This window comes from Chiloscyllium punctatum, chromosome 3 (genome assembly GCF_047496795.1).
Source record: "Chiloscyllium punctatum isolate Juve2018m chromosome 3, sChiPun1.3, whole genome shotgun sequence".
Lineage (NCBI taxonomy): Eukaryota > Metazoa > Chordata > Chondrichthyes > Orectolobiformes > Hemiscylliidae > Chiloscyllium > Chiloscyllium punctatum.
Window position 1 is genome coordinate 41293462 of NC_092741.1, and position 16922 is coordinate 41310383.

At 39.6% G+C, this 16922-nt stretch overlaps 1 protein-coding gene across 4 annotated transcripts in view; it reads left to right on the top strand.

Moving 5' to 3' along the window:
- Positions 1 to 16922, top strand: part of slc22a16 (solute carrier family 22 member 16) — a 100105-nt gene that overhangs the window by 19089 nt on the left and 64094 nt on the right. The window contains exon 2 of one of the 4 annotated variants that reach the window (XM_072551922.1): positions 7272 to 7312. The exons of the other annotated variants lie outside the window; for them this stretch is intronic. The gene's annotated coding sequence lies outside the window, so the exon portion shown is untranslated. The remainder of the gene's footprint in view (positions 1 to 7271; positions 7313 to 16922) is intronic. 4 annotated transcript variants of the gene reach the window in all.

A 16922-nucleotide genomic window follows, 5' to 3' on the forward strand; every position in this document is an offset into this window, starting at 1 on the left:
CTAACTTGGAACTATATTTGTTTCTTCATTGTTGCTAGATAAAAATCCTGGAACTTCCTAACAGCATTGTAGGTGTCATTACACTCAGTGGACTGTAGCTCATCATTACATTCCCCAGGGGAATAAATACTGGACCACCCAGCAAAGCCCATATCCTAGCGAATGAAAAAGGAAAAAAAAATATCCAGAAGGATCTTTAACATACAGCAAATGAAAAGCACCTATTTTTACCAATTTATTGTTCAATTGATTTCCTGTCTTACCATCTATACTGTTAACTGTTAGATATCCAGAATTATTATATTGAAATGGATGAAGCTGAGGAAAATTGTGATTTCAATGCATGGAGGCAGAACCATTATTCTGACATAATATTGACGATGCTGATTTGGACTCCTTGAAGGTGTTTTGTTTCCATTATTCTCGCCATTGATAAAATGGTTTGTTTTTATCGTGGATAAAGGGAAGAGTGGGGTATTCACTTCCTTAACCATTGGTGCACAGTGTGTACTATTCACAGATGCGCTTCAGTAACGCACTAAGTCTTCAACAACCTTCCAAACTTGAAATCTCTGTTATCTAGAGATAAGGGCAGCAAATGTATGGGAATGTCGACCCCTGCAATTTTTTTCCTCCGAAATACATACCATCCTGACTTGGAAATTTATCACTATTCCTTAGTTTCACTAGGTCAAAGTCCTGCAACTTAGAACACTGTGGCTGTCCATACACTCAGGACTGCAGCTGTTCAAGAATGTAGACAATAAATGCTGGCCCATGCATTAAAGCCCTTCTCCTGTCAACAATTTTTTTTTTAAAAAAGAAAATTTAGTGTTGCTGCTGCAAGGACCATAAGTGTGAAATTTGTCAGATTGATTCTTTGAAGAATTAAGAGATATTATACTTGTGTTTTTGAAACATTTTTAGAGGTTATGTCAGTCACACGACCCCAAGACAGTTTAATAAACCAATCCATTTCATATGATTTGAAAGTATGCTGGATAACAGGATAGTTCAATTCATTATGAATAATCTGATTATGCAGATAATTAATATCCATTTTATGATTGAGTGGGCCTAACTCCATGGTTTCTAACTGGATACAGTTGATCTGGAGGAGCAGTACCTAAAAGTGTAGAAATGCAGGCTCAATCATGACAATTACAAAATGATACCACTGCCAACAGTTCAGAATTCAAAAGGTTTGCTGATGTTAGTCAAGTGATAAATGGGGAGGATATTCCTACTGATCCTTTTAACTTGGAAGAAATCAACTCAAATAGGAGTTTCAACAAGTAGAATAAAACATAAAACAATAATCAGTCCGTGAGTATCAAATCGAATGAGTAGAGTAGAAGGATAAAGCTTGCAATAAATTTTCAATGTCTCCAAAGATGATTTATCACAAATTTGCTCATTCATGAAGGCAAATAGAAAGCTCTCAGCTCAAAGCATGAAGACATATTAAACAGTGACAGTTAAACAAACTTTCTTGCAATTGTCTGTTAACACAAGCATGGTCTTCTATTTATAATAAAAGTCAGAAAATAAGATATAGATAATAATGATATAATTTAGTCAGCTGTTGCAGCCAACTCAGGAGATCTGCACAAGTGCTATGCCTTGCTGAACTCCCTGGTGGATGGTTGTTATGAATTTAGGAAGCTACCCAGATGGATCATTCTTGGAGGGAGATGGATAGCAAGAAAAATCTGTTCAGTAAGGCTTTTCATATTCAATTTAATAGAGGTACTCGCCTGTGAAATTGATTTATTTCTGTGCAAGGCCAACAGAACTTCCCTACTCTTATCACAAGGGCAAGAATGGTTGTAGGATGTTACAGATGTTTTAAAAGGAATAGGGAGGGAAGTAAAAGAGATGGGGGAGTGACATTGCTAATCAGGAATAGTATAATTGCAGCAGAAAGGGAAGTTGTCGAGGAGGGTTTGTCTACTGAGTCATTACGGGTGAAAGTCAGAAACAGGAAAGGAGCAGGCACTCCTTGAGTGACCTCCTGAAAGCAACCAAGACATGGACAAACTCAATATGTAGATAGGCCAACTAGAGGGGAGGCCGTTATTGGTTCTGGTGCTTGGCAACGAGCCAAGTCAGGTGTCTGATCTCTCGGTGGGAGCACTTTTCGGAGATAGTGATCACAACTCCCTTTCCTTTACTATAGTCATTGGGAGGTATAGGAGTAGACGGTATGGGAAAATATTTAATTGGGGGAGGTGGAATTATAATGCTATTACACAGGAACTGTGGAGCATGAATTGAGGACAGATATTCTCAGGGAAATGCATGACAGAAATGTGGAGGCTGTTTTGGGAGCACTCGGTGCAAGTGCTGAATAGGTTTGTCCCACTGAAGCAAGAAAGAGATGGTAGAGTGAAGGAACCTTGGATGACAGGAGATGAATAGCTAGTCAAGAGGAAGAATGAAGATTACTTAAGATTGAGGAAGCAAGATTCAGGTAGGGCTGTAGAGGGTTAGACGGTAGACAGGAAGGAACTGAAGAATGGACTGAGGAGAGCTAAAAGGGAGCATAAAACCGTCTTGGCAGGTAAGATTAAGGAAAATCGCAAGGTGTACTACACTTATCTGAAGAACAAGAGGATGGCCAGGGCGCTGATCAGGGATAGTGGAGGGAACTTGTACCTGGAGCCAGAAGAGGTAGGGGAGGTCCTTACTGAATACTTTGCATCAGTATTCATTTGTGAGAGCGATCGTATTGTTTGTGAGGACAGTGTGAAACAGGCGTTTACGCTGGAACTGGTTGATATTAAGGAGGATGTGCTGAAAATTTTGAAAAACATGAGAATAGGTAAGTCCCTGGGCTGGATGGGATATACCCAAGGTTGATTGCGGGAAGCGAAGGAATCTGTTGCTGCACTTCACGATGATCTTTGCATCCTCACTGTCCACTGGAGTAGTACCAGATGATTGGAGAGTGGCAAAGCATTTGATAAGATTCCCCATGGTCGGCTCATTCAGAAAATAAGGAGTCATGGGATACAGGGAAAGTTCGCTCTCTGGGTACAGAATTGGCTGGCCCATATGAGACAGAGGGTGGTAGTAGATGGAAAATAATCTGCCTGGAGCTCAGTGACCAGTGGTATTCTGCAGGAATTGGTTGTGGGACCTCTGCTCTTTGTGATTTTTATAAATGACTTGGCTGAGGAAGTGGAATGGTGGGTTAGTAAGTTTGCCAATGACACACAGGTTGGTGGAGTTGTGGATAGTGTAGGTTGTAACAGAACATTGACAGAATGCAGAACTGGGCTGATAAGTGGGAGGTGGAGTTCAACCTGGAAAAATGTGAAGTGATTCATTTTGGAAGGTCAAATTTGAATGCCGATTACAGGTCTCTGGACTGGAGGGCAGGTCTTATGAAGAAAGCGTGATGGAACTAGGGTTTTTCTCATCGGAGCAAAGAAGGATGAGAACATGACTTGTTAGAGATGTTCAAGATGATTTTAGGCATAGATAGAGTGGATAGCCAGAGACATTTTCCTATGGCGGAAATGGCTATCACGAAGGGGCATAATTTTAAGGTGATTGGAGGAACGTTTAGAGGAGATGTCAGAAGTAAGTTCTTTACACAGAGTGGTGGGTGTGTGGAATGCACTGCCAGCGGTGATAGTAGAGTCAGATACATTCGAGACATTTAAGCAACACTTAGATAGACACATGGATGATAGTAAAATGAAGGGTTAATTTGAACTTGGTATAGGATGAAAGGTTGGAACAACATGGAGAGCCGAAGGGCCTGTGCTGTGTTGTACTGTTCTTGTTCTTAACTCGGGTGTTAATTCCAGCGCATTAAGTATTACTGATCCTGCTTGAGGATGTTGTGCTGAAAGGAAAGTGTGATCAGTGAGAAGGAAATAAGTCTGTCAATGCAAGACTGCATTAAAACATGGTCCACTGGTGCTTAAATGCAGAACATTAATGGCAATAAATACCAGAAACTTGTCATGCATTGAAGGTAAAATAGCAGGGTTTATAAATTTGCGATAGTTTGAGATGATAAAAGCTATACAAAAATGAAAACAGGAGAGAAAATACAGCAATTTATTACAGAAAATGGCCAACTGCAATAATCCTTTTCCAGGAAGAAGTTATTTGTAACCAGCCATAACTTGTAACTTTTTAAAAGAAAAACGTTTCTTTGACTTATCTGGTTTTAACAAGGCCGGTTAAGGAAGCAGAACATTTGCCATCAAGTAATGGACAAATAACACGTGTTAAGTTCTTCATATACACTAAAGTGCAGACCAGGTTCAGCTGTTCTGTACTGAAGATCCTAATATTTTTGAGATCTTATTAAAGGTGCTAGTTTTTTTTTTAAATATAGCTAGTCCGCTTTTTATCTTGATGTGTATTTTCTCATTAATGTGTTTTCAGTTGCAAAACAACTTCAAATTGTAGGCACTGATTCAGGGATAGACTAACCAGAATATTTGCCTCGAAGTATTGACTTCAATTCTTTTTGAGTTAACTTCAGTCTGGACCATGGAGAATTGATCAGAACCGACTGCCTTGTTAAACTGAGGATGATATATTGGAGTCAACTTCGAATTAAAAATGAAAGTAGCAGCAAAATGCACGAGAGATAGCTAATAAATATATTCTACTTATTAAGCTATTTTTCATCATTTTACAAGTTCTTGTCATTTCCATTTGCAAGTCGGAACTAGATTCTTCTTGAACAGTGTGGCAGACCAAACATTCAAGACAGCGCTCAGCAATAATTAGGCTATTGTTGTGTCATTCATTGAAACCTTTTTGTATTTGTCAGAAACGAATTGAGTGAAGTTTCCATTTGTTAAAGTTTTTGTCACGACATTTTGTTGGCGAGACGATGGCTAATCCAGAGACCCAGATATTGTTCTGGGGACCCAGGTTTGAATCCTGCCATGGCAGATGGTGAAATTTGAATTCAGTAAACATCTGGAATTAAGTAACTAACAATGACCACAGATCCATTGTCAGGAAAAACCCACCTGGTTAACTAATGTCCTTTAGGGAAGGAAACTGCCATTCTTACCTGGTCTGGCCTATTTGTAAATTCAGACCCACACCAATATGGTTGACTCTTAACTGCCCTCTGAGTAAATTAGGGATGGGCAATAAATGATGCCTCGTTAGCAATGCCCTCATCCTGTGAATGAATAAAGGAAAAACAAAATTTGGCAAATAACTAATTTATTTCCAGGGAGTATTTTAGCTTAAACTTAAAGATTAGTCTATCAAAATCTTCATAATTCAGTACATAATGCCAGCTTGTTGTATAGCCAAACATAAGTAGCTCTTTATGAAGCATTTGTTAAATTCATTTGATGTGCTGAATTCTACTTAAAATATGCTTTATTTTGAAGAAAACATTTGCAAATATTACCAGCTGCAGTTGTACATTTTAATTGTGGTACTGTTGTTGTCATTGTGCAATTCTTCCAATTTAATTACCTGGAATGTGTCAGTTTGCATTGATTGTCTGTAGTGTGATGCCAAAAATAGTAAAAGAACAAGCTCTTATTTGCAATAATGAACATTTTGTTCTAGTTTGGTCATGTACTCATAGATTAGAACTTTGTTCATCTTTGGGTAGAAAACTGAAGGCTATTTATCATTGTTGATGTTGCAGAAATATCAGATGAGTCAAAGCCATAGCAGAAATAGTTTTTTTTCCTAAGAATACAAAAACTCTGGGTCATACAATAGAAAAATGAGCAAATAGCAGTATTTTGCTTAGACCTGGTGAATTGCGTGATATAAATTAGTATCGTCATAATTAAAGACAGATTTGTAAACATCTGAAAAGGAATGGGTAGAATTGAGAATATCTTGTTAGACACTTTCATTGTGAAAGAGACAAATATTGTATTGTTTGTGATGGCTCACAATGGCCAAATTTGAAATGTTACATTTTTAACTTCTGATCTAGAGAGCTGGCGAAGGCCCTTGCACCATCCTTTGGTTGGCTTGCATTTGATGCCTTCTCACTTTCCTTTCTGTTCTGATATCCTTTCCAGTCGTATCTAAAATGATATCACTGCTAAATATTCACCTTTTTTTTCCCAGTGCTGGAGGATTTGAGCTAAAGGGAGAGGCTGAATAGGCTGAGGCTGTTTTCCCTGGAGCGTCAGAGGCTGAGGGGTCACCTTTTGGAGGCTTATAAAATCATGAGGGGCATGGATAGGGTAAATAAGCAAGGTCTTTTTCCTTGGCGTGGAGGATTCCGGAACTAAAGGGCATAAGTTTAAGGTTAGAGGGGAAGGATTTAAAAGGGGCTTAAGCAGTAACTTTTTCATGCAGAGGATGGTGCAGGTATGGAATGAGCTGCCAGAAGAAATGGTAGAGGCTGGTACAATTACAACATTTAAAAGGCATCTGGATGGTTGTATGAATAGGAAGAGTTCAGAGGGATATGGGCCACGTGCTGGCAAATGGGACTAGATTAATTTAGGATATCTGGTCAACGTGGACTAGTTGGACTGAAGGATGTGTTTCCTCGCTGTACATCTCTATGACTCTTGTAACATTTAGTGTGATCTTTATTATTTACATCTTTGCTGGTTAACTTCTGAAGTTTTCTGAAGTTCTTTTTTGTCAATTAAATTTTTTTTCTTGGTCCCAAGCTTGACACTTCAAGACTCTGGATAACCTGCAACATGATTAGATAAGGCCATAACACTTATCCCTGCTCAGCAAGATCCTTGGGTGGACATCCTATCCCTATTTAATTATTTATATCTTTCCACTGTTCTGTTTGATAGATATGAAAGACCAGTGCTACTTGCTGTTTGATCTTTCCTGCAAATGTATACACCATTTCCTGATAATCGAAGCAAATATCTATCTATTCATTCTAGTACTAGGCTTCTTAAATGTATACTCTTACTTCCCATATCGATCATTATCTGTATTACAGCCAGATAAGTAAAATCCAAAATAAAGAAAATATGTACTTGTATATATTATCAGTTCTGTTGTTGCTAATTTCTGGTGGACATTACAGGAACACCTGCAGAACTTCATCATGAATGTGAATTCGCTGCCTTGATCTTGCCTATCGTTAGACTGTTCTTACTGCTATCCATCATTAGCCTTTTTCATATTCTTAATATTATTTATAAAGATTTTTTTGCTTATTAGATAATTTTCTTAGCCACTTGGGGTTCTACAAAGACGTTGGAGTAAGATTCAGTATCACGGTTATTCGTCTATAAAGTGTGAAATCATACCAAGTCATTTCAATGCTTCCACAGAAAAGAAAATTCTCAAGGAACAGTTACTGGAATGAGACAATGTAAGCATGCATGTGTCACTGTAGATTCATGTTAAATGCTACAAACTCGTTTAATTTAAAACCTTACATTGTTTATGTTTCATAGTACTTTTAAACAATGTACAATGTTAGCTAATTGTTACAAAATAAAGATTATTAGTGTTGAATTTTCAGCTTTGAAGTTGAAATATCTTTGCATGACACTTCAAGACTCTGAATAACCTGCAACATGATTAGATAAGGCCATAACACTTATCCCTGCTCATATGATTCAGGATACAATCTTGTAAAACCGTCTTAAATTATTAATAGTGTTAATTCCCAGACAACAAAAAAAAAGTTTTTTTATTTTATTGAAGGATCACATAAATTACATGGGTGATTTTTGTTTTTAGTTTGAATTCCAGATTGGTGTTCCATGATGTGAAACTCTGGTAAAAATGACAAATAATAAATAATTTCAAGTGAGTACGCAGATGATTGGAAGAATTAGAATATTGTTAAAATCCACCTTCAAGAACTCCTTTTGATGCCTTATTGGAATTCTCAAAACATTTCGTAGTAGTCGTAGAATTCAGTTGCACTTCTTAGATTTTGATTTTGTTTCAGCAGTCATTTCCAGAGATGTATGTAGCAGCTTCTCTTTGGACACATTTGTCTTTTCAGTTAACAAAAAATATTGTTACAATTTTCATGTGAGATGGATCATTCTCAAGTTTGCCAATAACGCATGGTTTTCCCTTTGATCATATAACTGACCTCTACAGATTAATCTGTAGTGCTTATAGGCAAGTGTCAGTGTTTGGATTTCCCTTTTCATCTTGAATGAATAGTAGCAAACAGCTTCATTAAGATGAAAGGTCAAATCCACCTCAGATCAGGATGTTTTAGCTGTATTTGTAACATTTTTCACTATATTTCCTTGTCAAAAGTTAGCCGCACCTCCAAGGCTTTCTTCTAGTTTCAGTCAAATGAACACTTGTAGCCTAGTTAGTTGCATTACTATATGGTAAGAACTGAATTTATAAGCAAGATCTTTGTGGTGGGAAACAAAATAAAGACATTATTATGAATGGACATTTCATACCATTGAGCTTGTATTTAATGACCAAAAAATGGATATCTTTTATGGATTATAGACATGTTGGTGTTTCAGATTACAGACTTTTTAATTGGGTAGTTGTTTAAAGTTTCAAATTGTAACAGTAAATTGGTTGCAGTGACAAATGAGGTTAAATTATGCCATGTTTTTCTTTGTAGTTTATTACATAAAGACTTTATGATTGATTAATTCATTTTAATCTCTACATTCCATTAAGACAACTTGTTCTTTAGTTGACTGCTGAGTGAATTCTTGTTCCTAAGAAGAGACATTTGACACAAAGCTGAGAGGTCTTTTGGTAAGTGCAGATCCACAGAGTAACACAAGTGCAGCCAAATATTGAAGTAAATGAAATGGACTCTGCCTAAGCACCTGTTATGGATTGTGCCAGAGGTTACTGCTACTACTAACTACAGCAGCACTTAATTCTGCTAAATGGAGCTGTTGACAGTTGTAATATCAGGAAAACAAAATGACAATAAGCTCTCAATCTTTGACTTCATTAAATACAATTTCACTTTTAATCCATTTGGACTTATCTTTTCATGCTCATTATTTACACTCAGTACTAATGTATCATAACCATCCTGAAGCAGTCTGGTTGTTGATCACAGCACTACATTTTATTAGAGTCATAGAGATGTACAGCACGGAAACAGACCTTTCAGTCCAACTTGTCCATGCCGACCAGATATCCCAAATGAATCTAGTCCCATCTGCCAGCACCTGGCCCATATCCCTTCCTATTCACATACCCATGCAGGTGCCTTTTAAATGTTGCAATTGTACCAGCCTCCACCCCTTCCTCTGGCAACTCCTTCCATACACGTAGCACTCTGAGTGAAAACGTTGCCTCTTAGGTCTCTTTTATATCTTTCCTCTCTCACCCTAAACCTATGCCCTCTAGTTCTGGAATCCCCCACTCTAGGGACAAGTCCTTGTCTGTTTACCCTACCCGTGCCCCTCATGATTTTATAAACCTCTATAAAGTCACCCTTCAGCCTCCGACGCTCAGGGAAAACAGCTTTCTTAATCTACTTTATCTAGACCTATTATAATTTGGCGCACATCAATCACATCTCTCCTCAACAAGTAGCTTGCTCTAACACTTAATGGTAAGGTCCTAAGAAGTGTTGCTGAACAAAGAGACCTTGGAGTGCAGGTTCATAGCTCCTTGAAAGTGGAATCGCAGGTAGATAGGATAGTGAAGAAGGCGTTTGGTATGCTTTCCTTTATTGGTCAGAGTATTGAGTACAGGAGTTGCGAGGTCATGTTGTGGCTGTACAGGACATTGGTTAGGCCACTGTTGGAATATTGTGTGCAATTCTGGCCTCCTTCCTATGGGAAAGATGTTGTGAAACTTGAAAGGGTTCAGAAAGATTTACAAGGATGTTGCCAGGGTTGGACGATCTGAGCTACAGGGAGAGGCTGAACAGGCTGGGGCTGTTTTCCCTGAAGCGTGGGAGGCTGAGGGGTGACCTTATAGAGGTTTACGAAATTATGTGGGGCATGGATAGGGTAAATAGGCAAAGTCTTTTCCCTGGGTTGGGGGAGTCCAAAACTAGAAGGCATAGGTTTAGGGTGAGAGGGGAAAGATATAAAAGAGACCTAAGGGGCAACTTTTTCACGCAGAGGGTGGTACATGTATGGAATGAGCTGCCAGAGGAAGTGGTGGAGGCTGATACAATTGTAATATTTAAGAGGCATTCGGATGGATATATGAATAGAAAGGGTTTGGAGGGATATGGGCCAGGTGCTGGCAGGTGGGACTAGATTGCATTGGGATGTCTGGTCAGCATGGATGGGTTGGACCGAAGGGTCTGTTTCCATGCTGTACATCTCTATGACTCTTAAGTCATTTCAGAGACAGTCACATCGCTGTGGCTCTGAAGTCACAGTCAGGTCAGGTGACAACAACAGATACCCTGTCCACAAGGACAACCAAATGGATGTTTAAAGCTATTGATGATGGTGTCAGTAATGATAACCATGAAGCTATCCTTTAATTCTCGATTCGTTAATTGAATTGCAGGCTTGGTTGGTTGGACCAGCATTTATTGCCTATTCCTAGTTGTCCTTGAGAAGGTAGAGGTGAACTGCCTTCTTGAACTGCTGCAGTCCATGTGCTGTAGGTACACCCTGTGATGGACCAGACCAGATCCCCTCAATATTTTAAGAAAGTAGCTTAGACCCTAAACTTCTCTTATTTTTAAAGGCAAATTGCCTGTTCCAGATGCAATGTGACTGGTCAAACTACTCGACGTTAAGTGAAACAATTTAAATACTGGAGTTAAAATACAACCATAGAAGGAGGAATTTAGAACAACCTAAAGCCTTTGGAAACTCAACAGAATAATAGATGCAGTAACTATTACTAAGTAATTACTACTGTTTTAATATACTAAAATCCCATAAACAAATCCCTTGGCCTAAAAAGGGAAACTCAGGCACCGATATTATCTCTACAGCTCACTGAAGTTAGCCCTTTCCTAATTTCAATGTTCTACAGTAAACTGTCCATTGATCTTCTCCATTACTAATCTAAACTTTATGGCACTATTATCATTGTTAGCTAAACGATCCACATGCACTCAGTCTGAACCACTAACACATAATAAAGTAACATGCTATACAAGGAACTCTGCTAAACACATGCCAGAAATTCCTCTCCCTCATTTCACTTAACTCCAACTTTAACTTTACCAATATTTAGGAAACTTATCTCCCCACAATAACTACCCAATAGCTTTGCATATCTGTAATTTCCATGAAGATGTGCTCCTCTCTATTTCGAGGCAGAGATAATACTACAAATCTAAAAATTTAAATACCTACCTCAGAACTGTCCCAAGTCCAAAAGCAAGCCTTTGAAACAAAAATCCCAACAGAAGATTACTTACAGTGTGGAAACAGGTCCTTCGGCCCAACAAGTCCACACTGACCCTTTGAAGAGCAACCCACCCAGATCCATTCCCCTACATTTACCCCTTCACCTAACACTACGGGCAATTTAGCATAGTCAGTTCACCTAACCTGCACATTTTTGGACTGTGGGAGGAAAATGGAGCACCTAGAGGAAACCAGCGCAGACAATGGGAGAAGTGCAGACTCCACACAGACAGTTGCCTGAGGCTGGAATTGAACCCGGTGTCTGGCTCTGAGAGGCAGCAGCGCTAACCACTGTACCACCGTACCACCCATCAAGGTTTTGTAGCCAAGATTAATCTCAACAATTCAAACAGTAATATTTGACCTGGTACTGTTCTAGATTGGAGAGTAGGCTGAGCTTGTAAACTACAATCAATGTAAGAATTGTCATCTAAAATTATACATGTCAAAGAAGTAGAATTAATTGAGTAACCTCTTACAAAACAGGAAATCGGTCTTAATTTTTAAATGTATGTGTAGTATCTCTGATGCTGAATTAATTATTAAGGGCCATTTAGCCCCTAGCAGTCAGAAGATAATGTTCTAATGCAATCAAATCCACTGGCTTGACATAGTTCGTGGCTTTATGAATTGAAAGTAATTTATTGTTTTTGTTTCCTGAATGCAGCCAGACTATCTGGGACATCCCTAATCATAAAGTTGAGTGAAGATCTTCAAAGTTTAACATGAGACCACACAATATTAGTTGTTAATGAGAGTGGTTTTGGTATAGAGTGCTGGGTTACTAGGAATTCCCAGTCAATGATATTAGTTGAATACGAGATCATGAGATAATGCAAAATTACGTACAAAACATGAATGTAACTTGATTTTTTTTCTTGGCGAAGATAACTGTGTTGTGTTTTCATTATAACTGTATATGAGACTGAGATTGTCTTGGTGTACTTTGGCTACAGATGTCCAAATCCTCAATCTGTGCAATATTTGTTTCCCTGAGAAAAACAAATGAATGCAAAAATATGATTAGCAATTAAAATTATACAGTGAATTCCAATTAGGAGAAATTGAGGTCTAGAGATGCTGGAGATCAGAGTCACAAGTGTGGTGTAGGAAAAGCGTAGTGCAGGCAGCATCCAAGGAGCAGGAGAATTGATATTTCGGGCATAAGCCTTTCATCAAGAATAAGCTTATGCCCGAAACGTTGATTCTCCTGCTCCTCGGATGCTACCTGACCTGCTGTGCTTTTCCAGTGCCAAACTCATTTGACAGTGAATTCCAGTTCCAAATCAAAGCTATTTGGATGTTTGTTATTCAGGCACTGGTGCCTGACCATGCATGTTGCAGTCATACTAACTTGGTGTAAGTTTTCTCAGCATTATGAAAGTTGATGGATCAGCAGCGACTGAAAGTGCAACAGTATAGAAAAGACCCCCTGTTTTTTATTGATATGTATCCACTTTAAAGGGCCCATAGTTCTTGGTAACCCACTGGAATGCAACATTGGAAAGAATCCATCTCTCACTTTGCATCTGAATTTATACCAATCTCATGATTCTTAGCAGCTTAGTGTCTGTAGGACAGAACTGGTGAATGTGCTAATCTGATTTCAGTATTTGAAATAGTCAAATTTTCAACCTCCAAAAGAAGCTCAGAATCTGAGTGTACATTTAACTTGTTGAAAAATCAATAGCACACAAAATAACAGTGATCCTTAGTATGGGGTGTAAGAGATAAGTGTGCTACATTGGCAGGTTTGATATGGCTGACCTATTTTGCTATGTTGTCTCTTTATGAACAGCATATATCTAGTTCAGACTCATATCATCACTAACCAGTTTTGTTCAGAGATGTAGCAAAACTCATTTAGGTAGAGAAAAGTATTGAACGCTGACTGACAACTAAATTATCTCAGGTTAATCAAAATAATTTGATCAATTACACTACGTATTGCTGCCCCAAGCAAGATACTGAAGCCACCAGCTACTTAACAGCACTGTTGAATAGAAAATATTTATTTGTACGCAGCCTTTTATAACCCTGGCATCCCAAAGTGCTCCACAGACAATGCAGACAGCTCCTATGCTCAGCAATATCATATTAATCAGATTGTCTTGTTTTTGTGATATTAGCCAGGACACTAAGGATAAATCTCATCTTTTGAAATGGTGGCATGGAATGTTTTACACTCTGAAGAAAGATGGGCCCAGATGAAGGGCTCATTGAAAAGATGATACCTCTGTCAGTGCAGCACAGCCTCTGTGTTGCAGCTGGACTTTTATGCTCATCTCTGGAGTGGGGCTTTAACAGTCTTCTAATACAGAGGCAAGAGTATAACTGACTGAAACACAGATTATGCACTTTTTTTATTGACTCATGACATATAGGTGTTGCTGGCATTTATTGCCTAATGCTAGTTACTCTTAAGAAGGTGGTGGTGAGCTCTCTTCTTGAACTGGTTGTAGTTCATGTGCTGTAGGTTTACCCACAATGCAGATTATAAGGAAATTCTAGAATTTTGACCCAGCGATGCTGAAGGCAGGATGGTGAATGGCTTGGAGGGAAATTTGCAAGTGTGTATGCATTCTCATATAGATTCAGTCCTTGTCCTTAATAATAGTGGTTGTGGGTTTTGAAGGTGCTGGTGCATCTAAAGGAGCCTTGGTGAATTTCTGCAGTACATATTTTGGATAGTATACATTGTTGGTACCAAATCTTAGTTCTGGAGGGCATTTTTAAACATTCATTTGTGAGATGAGGGCAGCGCTGGCTGGCCAGTAATTATTGCCTATCTCTAAGTGCCCTTGAGAAGGGGGTGGTGAACTGCATTCTTGAACTGCTGCAATCCATGTGTCATGGGTTGACCCACAATTCCCTTAGGTAGTGAATTCTAGAATTTTACCCAGCAACAGCAAAGGAACAATGATATTTTCCAAGGATGCTGAGTGGCTTAGATGGGAACTTGCAGATGGTGATGGTGTATAAGCTGACATCCTTCTAGATGAAAGTGGTCGTGGGTTTGGAAGGTGCTGTCTAAGGATCTTTGAATGTCTGCAGTGCAGATAGCATACACTGCTATTCCTGAGCATTGTTGGTAGAGGGAGTGGATGCTTGTAGGTGTGGTGCCAAACAGGTGCTACTTTGTCCTGGATGGTGTCAGGCTTCTTGATTGTTGTTGGAGCTGGACCTATCCAGGCAAGTGGGGAGTATTCCATCACACTCATGACTTGTGCCTTGGAGATGATGGGCAGATTTTCGGGATTCAAGAAATAAGTTACTTGCTGCAGTATTCCTAGCTTCTGATTGCTCTTGTAGCTACTGTTTATATGCCCAGTTGAGTTTCTGGTCAATGGCAATTCCAAGGATGTTGGTACTGAGGGCGTTCAGTGATGGTAATGCCATTGAATGTCAAAGGGCAGTGGCTAGATTGTCTCTAATTTGAGATGGTCATTGCCTGGCATTTGTGTGGTGCAAATGTTACTTCCTGCTTATCTGCCCAAGTCTGATTATTGTCAGGATCTTGTTGCATTTGAACATGGACTGCTTCAGTAACTGAGGAGTTGCAAATGCTGTTAACATAACGCAATCGTTGGCAAACATCAACTGACACTTGGGCCGAGGATGCTACTCTGAAGAAGTCTTCCACAGATGACCTGGAGCTGAAATGACTGGCCTCCAACAACCATAACCATCTTACTTCATGCCAGGAATGACTCCAACCAGCAGAAAGTTTGCCCTGATATTCATTGATTGCAGTTTTGCTGGATGCCAAACCTCAGTTGAATGCAGTCTTGATGTTAAGGACTGTCACTCACATCTCTGGAATTCAGCTGTTTTGTTCATGTTTGAACCAAGGTTGTAATGAGGTCAGGAGCTGAATGGCCCTGGCAGAACCCAATCTGGGTGTCACTGAGAAGGTTATTGCTGTATAGATGTTGTTTGATAGCACAGTTGATTCACCTTCCATCACTTTGCTGTTGATTGAGTGCAGACAGTAATTGACCATATTGGATTTGTCCTGCATTTTTGTGTACAGGATATAGCTGAGCAATTTCCCACAGTTTGGTAGGTGCCAGTGTTGGAACTATTCTTGGTTATGGAAACATCAAGTTCTGGAGTACAAGTTTTCAGTACTGTTGCCACAATGTTGTCAGGGCCCATAGTCTTTGCAGTATCCAGTTCCCCCAACTATTTCTTGATAGCAAGTGGAGTAAAGTGATTTGGCTAATGACTGGTATCAGTGATGCTCGGGAGGAGGCTGAGATGGATCATCCACTTGGCTCTCCTGGCTGAAGATTGCTGCAAATGTCTTAGCCTTATATTTTGAATTGATGTATTAGGCATTTCCATCAGTGAGGATGGGGATAGTTGTGGAGATTCCTTCTTCTCCAGTACAAGTATTTAAGTATTGATCATCATTCACAACTGGATGTGTCAGGACTGCAGAGCTCAGATCTGATCCACTGGATGTGAGATTGCTTAGCTCCGTTTATCATTTGTTGCTGATGTTGCTTGGCATTCATGTGGCCCTGTTCGGTAACTTCACCAGTTTGACACCTCATGTTTAGCTATTCCTACTGCTGCTCCAGGCATTTTTTCCTGCACTCTGCATTGGTAATGGTTGAGTGGAGGATACACTAGGCCATTCTGTTGCAGATTATGCTGGAGTACAATTTTACTGCTTTTGATTACCAAAAGTGCCTAATAGCTGCCAAGTCTTGAGTTACTCAGTCTGTTTGACGTCTGTTACATTTAGCACAGTGATAATGCTGCACGAAACAATGGAAGATTTTCTCAAAGTGAAGGCAGGACTTCATCTTCACAAAAATTGTGTGATGGTCATCCTTACTGATTCTGTCTTGGACAGATGCATCTGCAGCTGGCAAATTGGCAAGGATGAGGTCAAGAAAGTTTTTCCATCTAACAGTTTACCTCACCACCTGGCGGAGACCAAGTCTAGCAGCTATGTCCTTTAGGACCCAACCAGCTCAATTGGTAATGCTGCTGCTGAACCACTATTGGTGGTGGATATTGAATTCCCCATTCAGAGTACATTTTGCACCCTTGCCACCCTCCGTGCACCCTCCAAGTGTTGCTCAACACAGAGGAGGACTGACTCATCAACTGAGGGAAGACGGTAGACAGTAACCAGCAGGATGTTTCCTTGCCCATGTTTAACCTGAAGCCATGAGACTTCATGGGGTTCAGAGTCAATGTTGAGGACTCACAGGACAACTCCCTCTTAAAAATACCACTGCTGCCACCTCTGCTGAATATGTGTTGCCATTGAGACAGGACATGTGTTGATAGTGTCTGGGGCATTGTCTGTAAGGTATGATTCCCTGAGTATGACTGTATTGCACTGTTGCTTGACACATCTGTGAGACAGCTCTCCACAGTTTGGCACTAGCCCCCATATGTTGGTAAGAGCGACTTTGCCGGTTCGACCAGGCTGTTTCTGCCATTGTCTTTTCGGATGCCTAGGCTAATGCTAGATGATCCATCTGGTTTCATTCGTTTATTGAGACTTTGCAGCGACTGATACAACTGAATGGCTTAGTAGGCCAGCCCAAAGGAGAATTGAGAGTCAGCTATATTGCTGTGGATCTGGAATCACATGTAGGCCAGACAAGTTGAGAATGG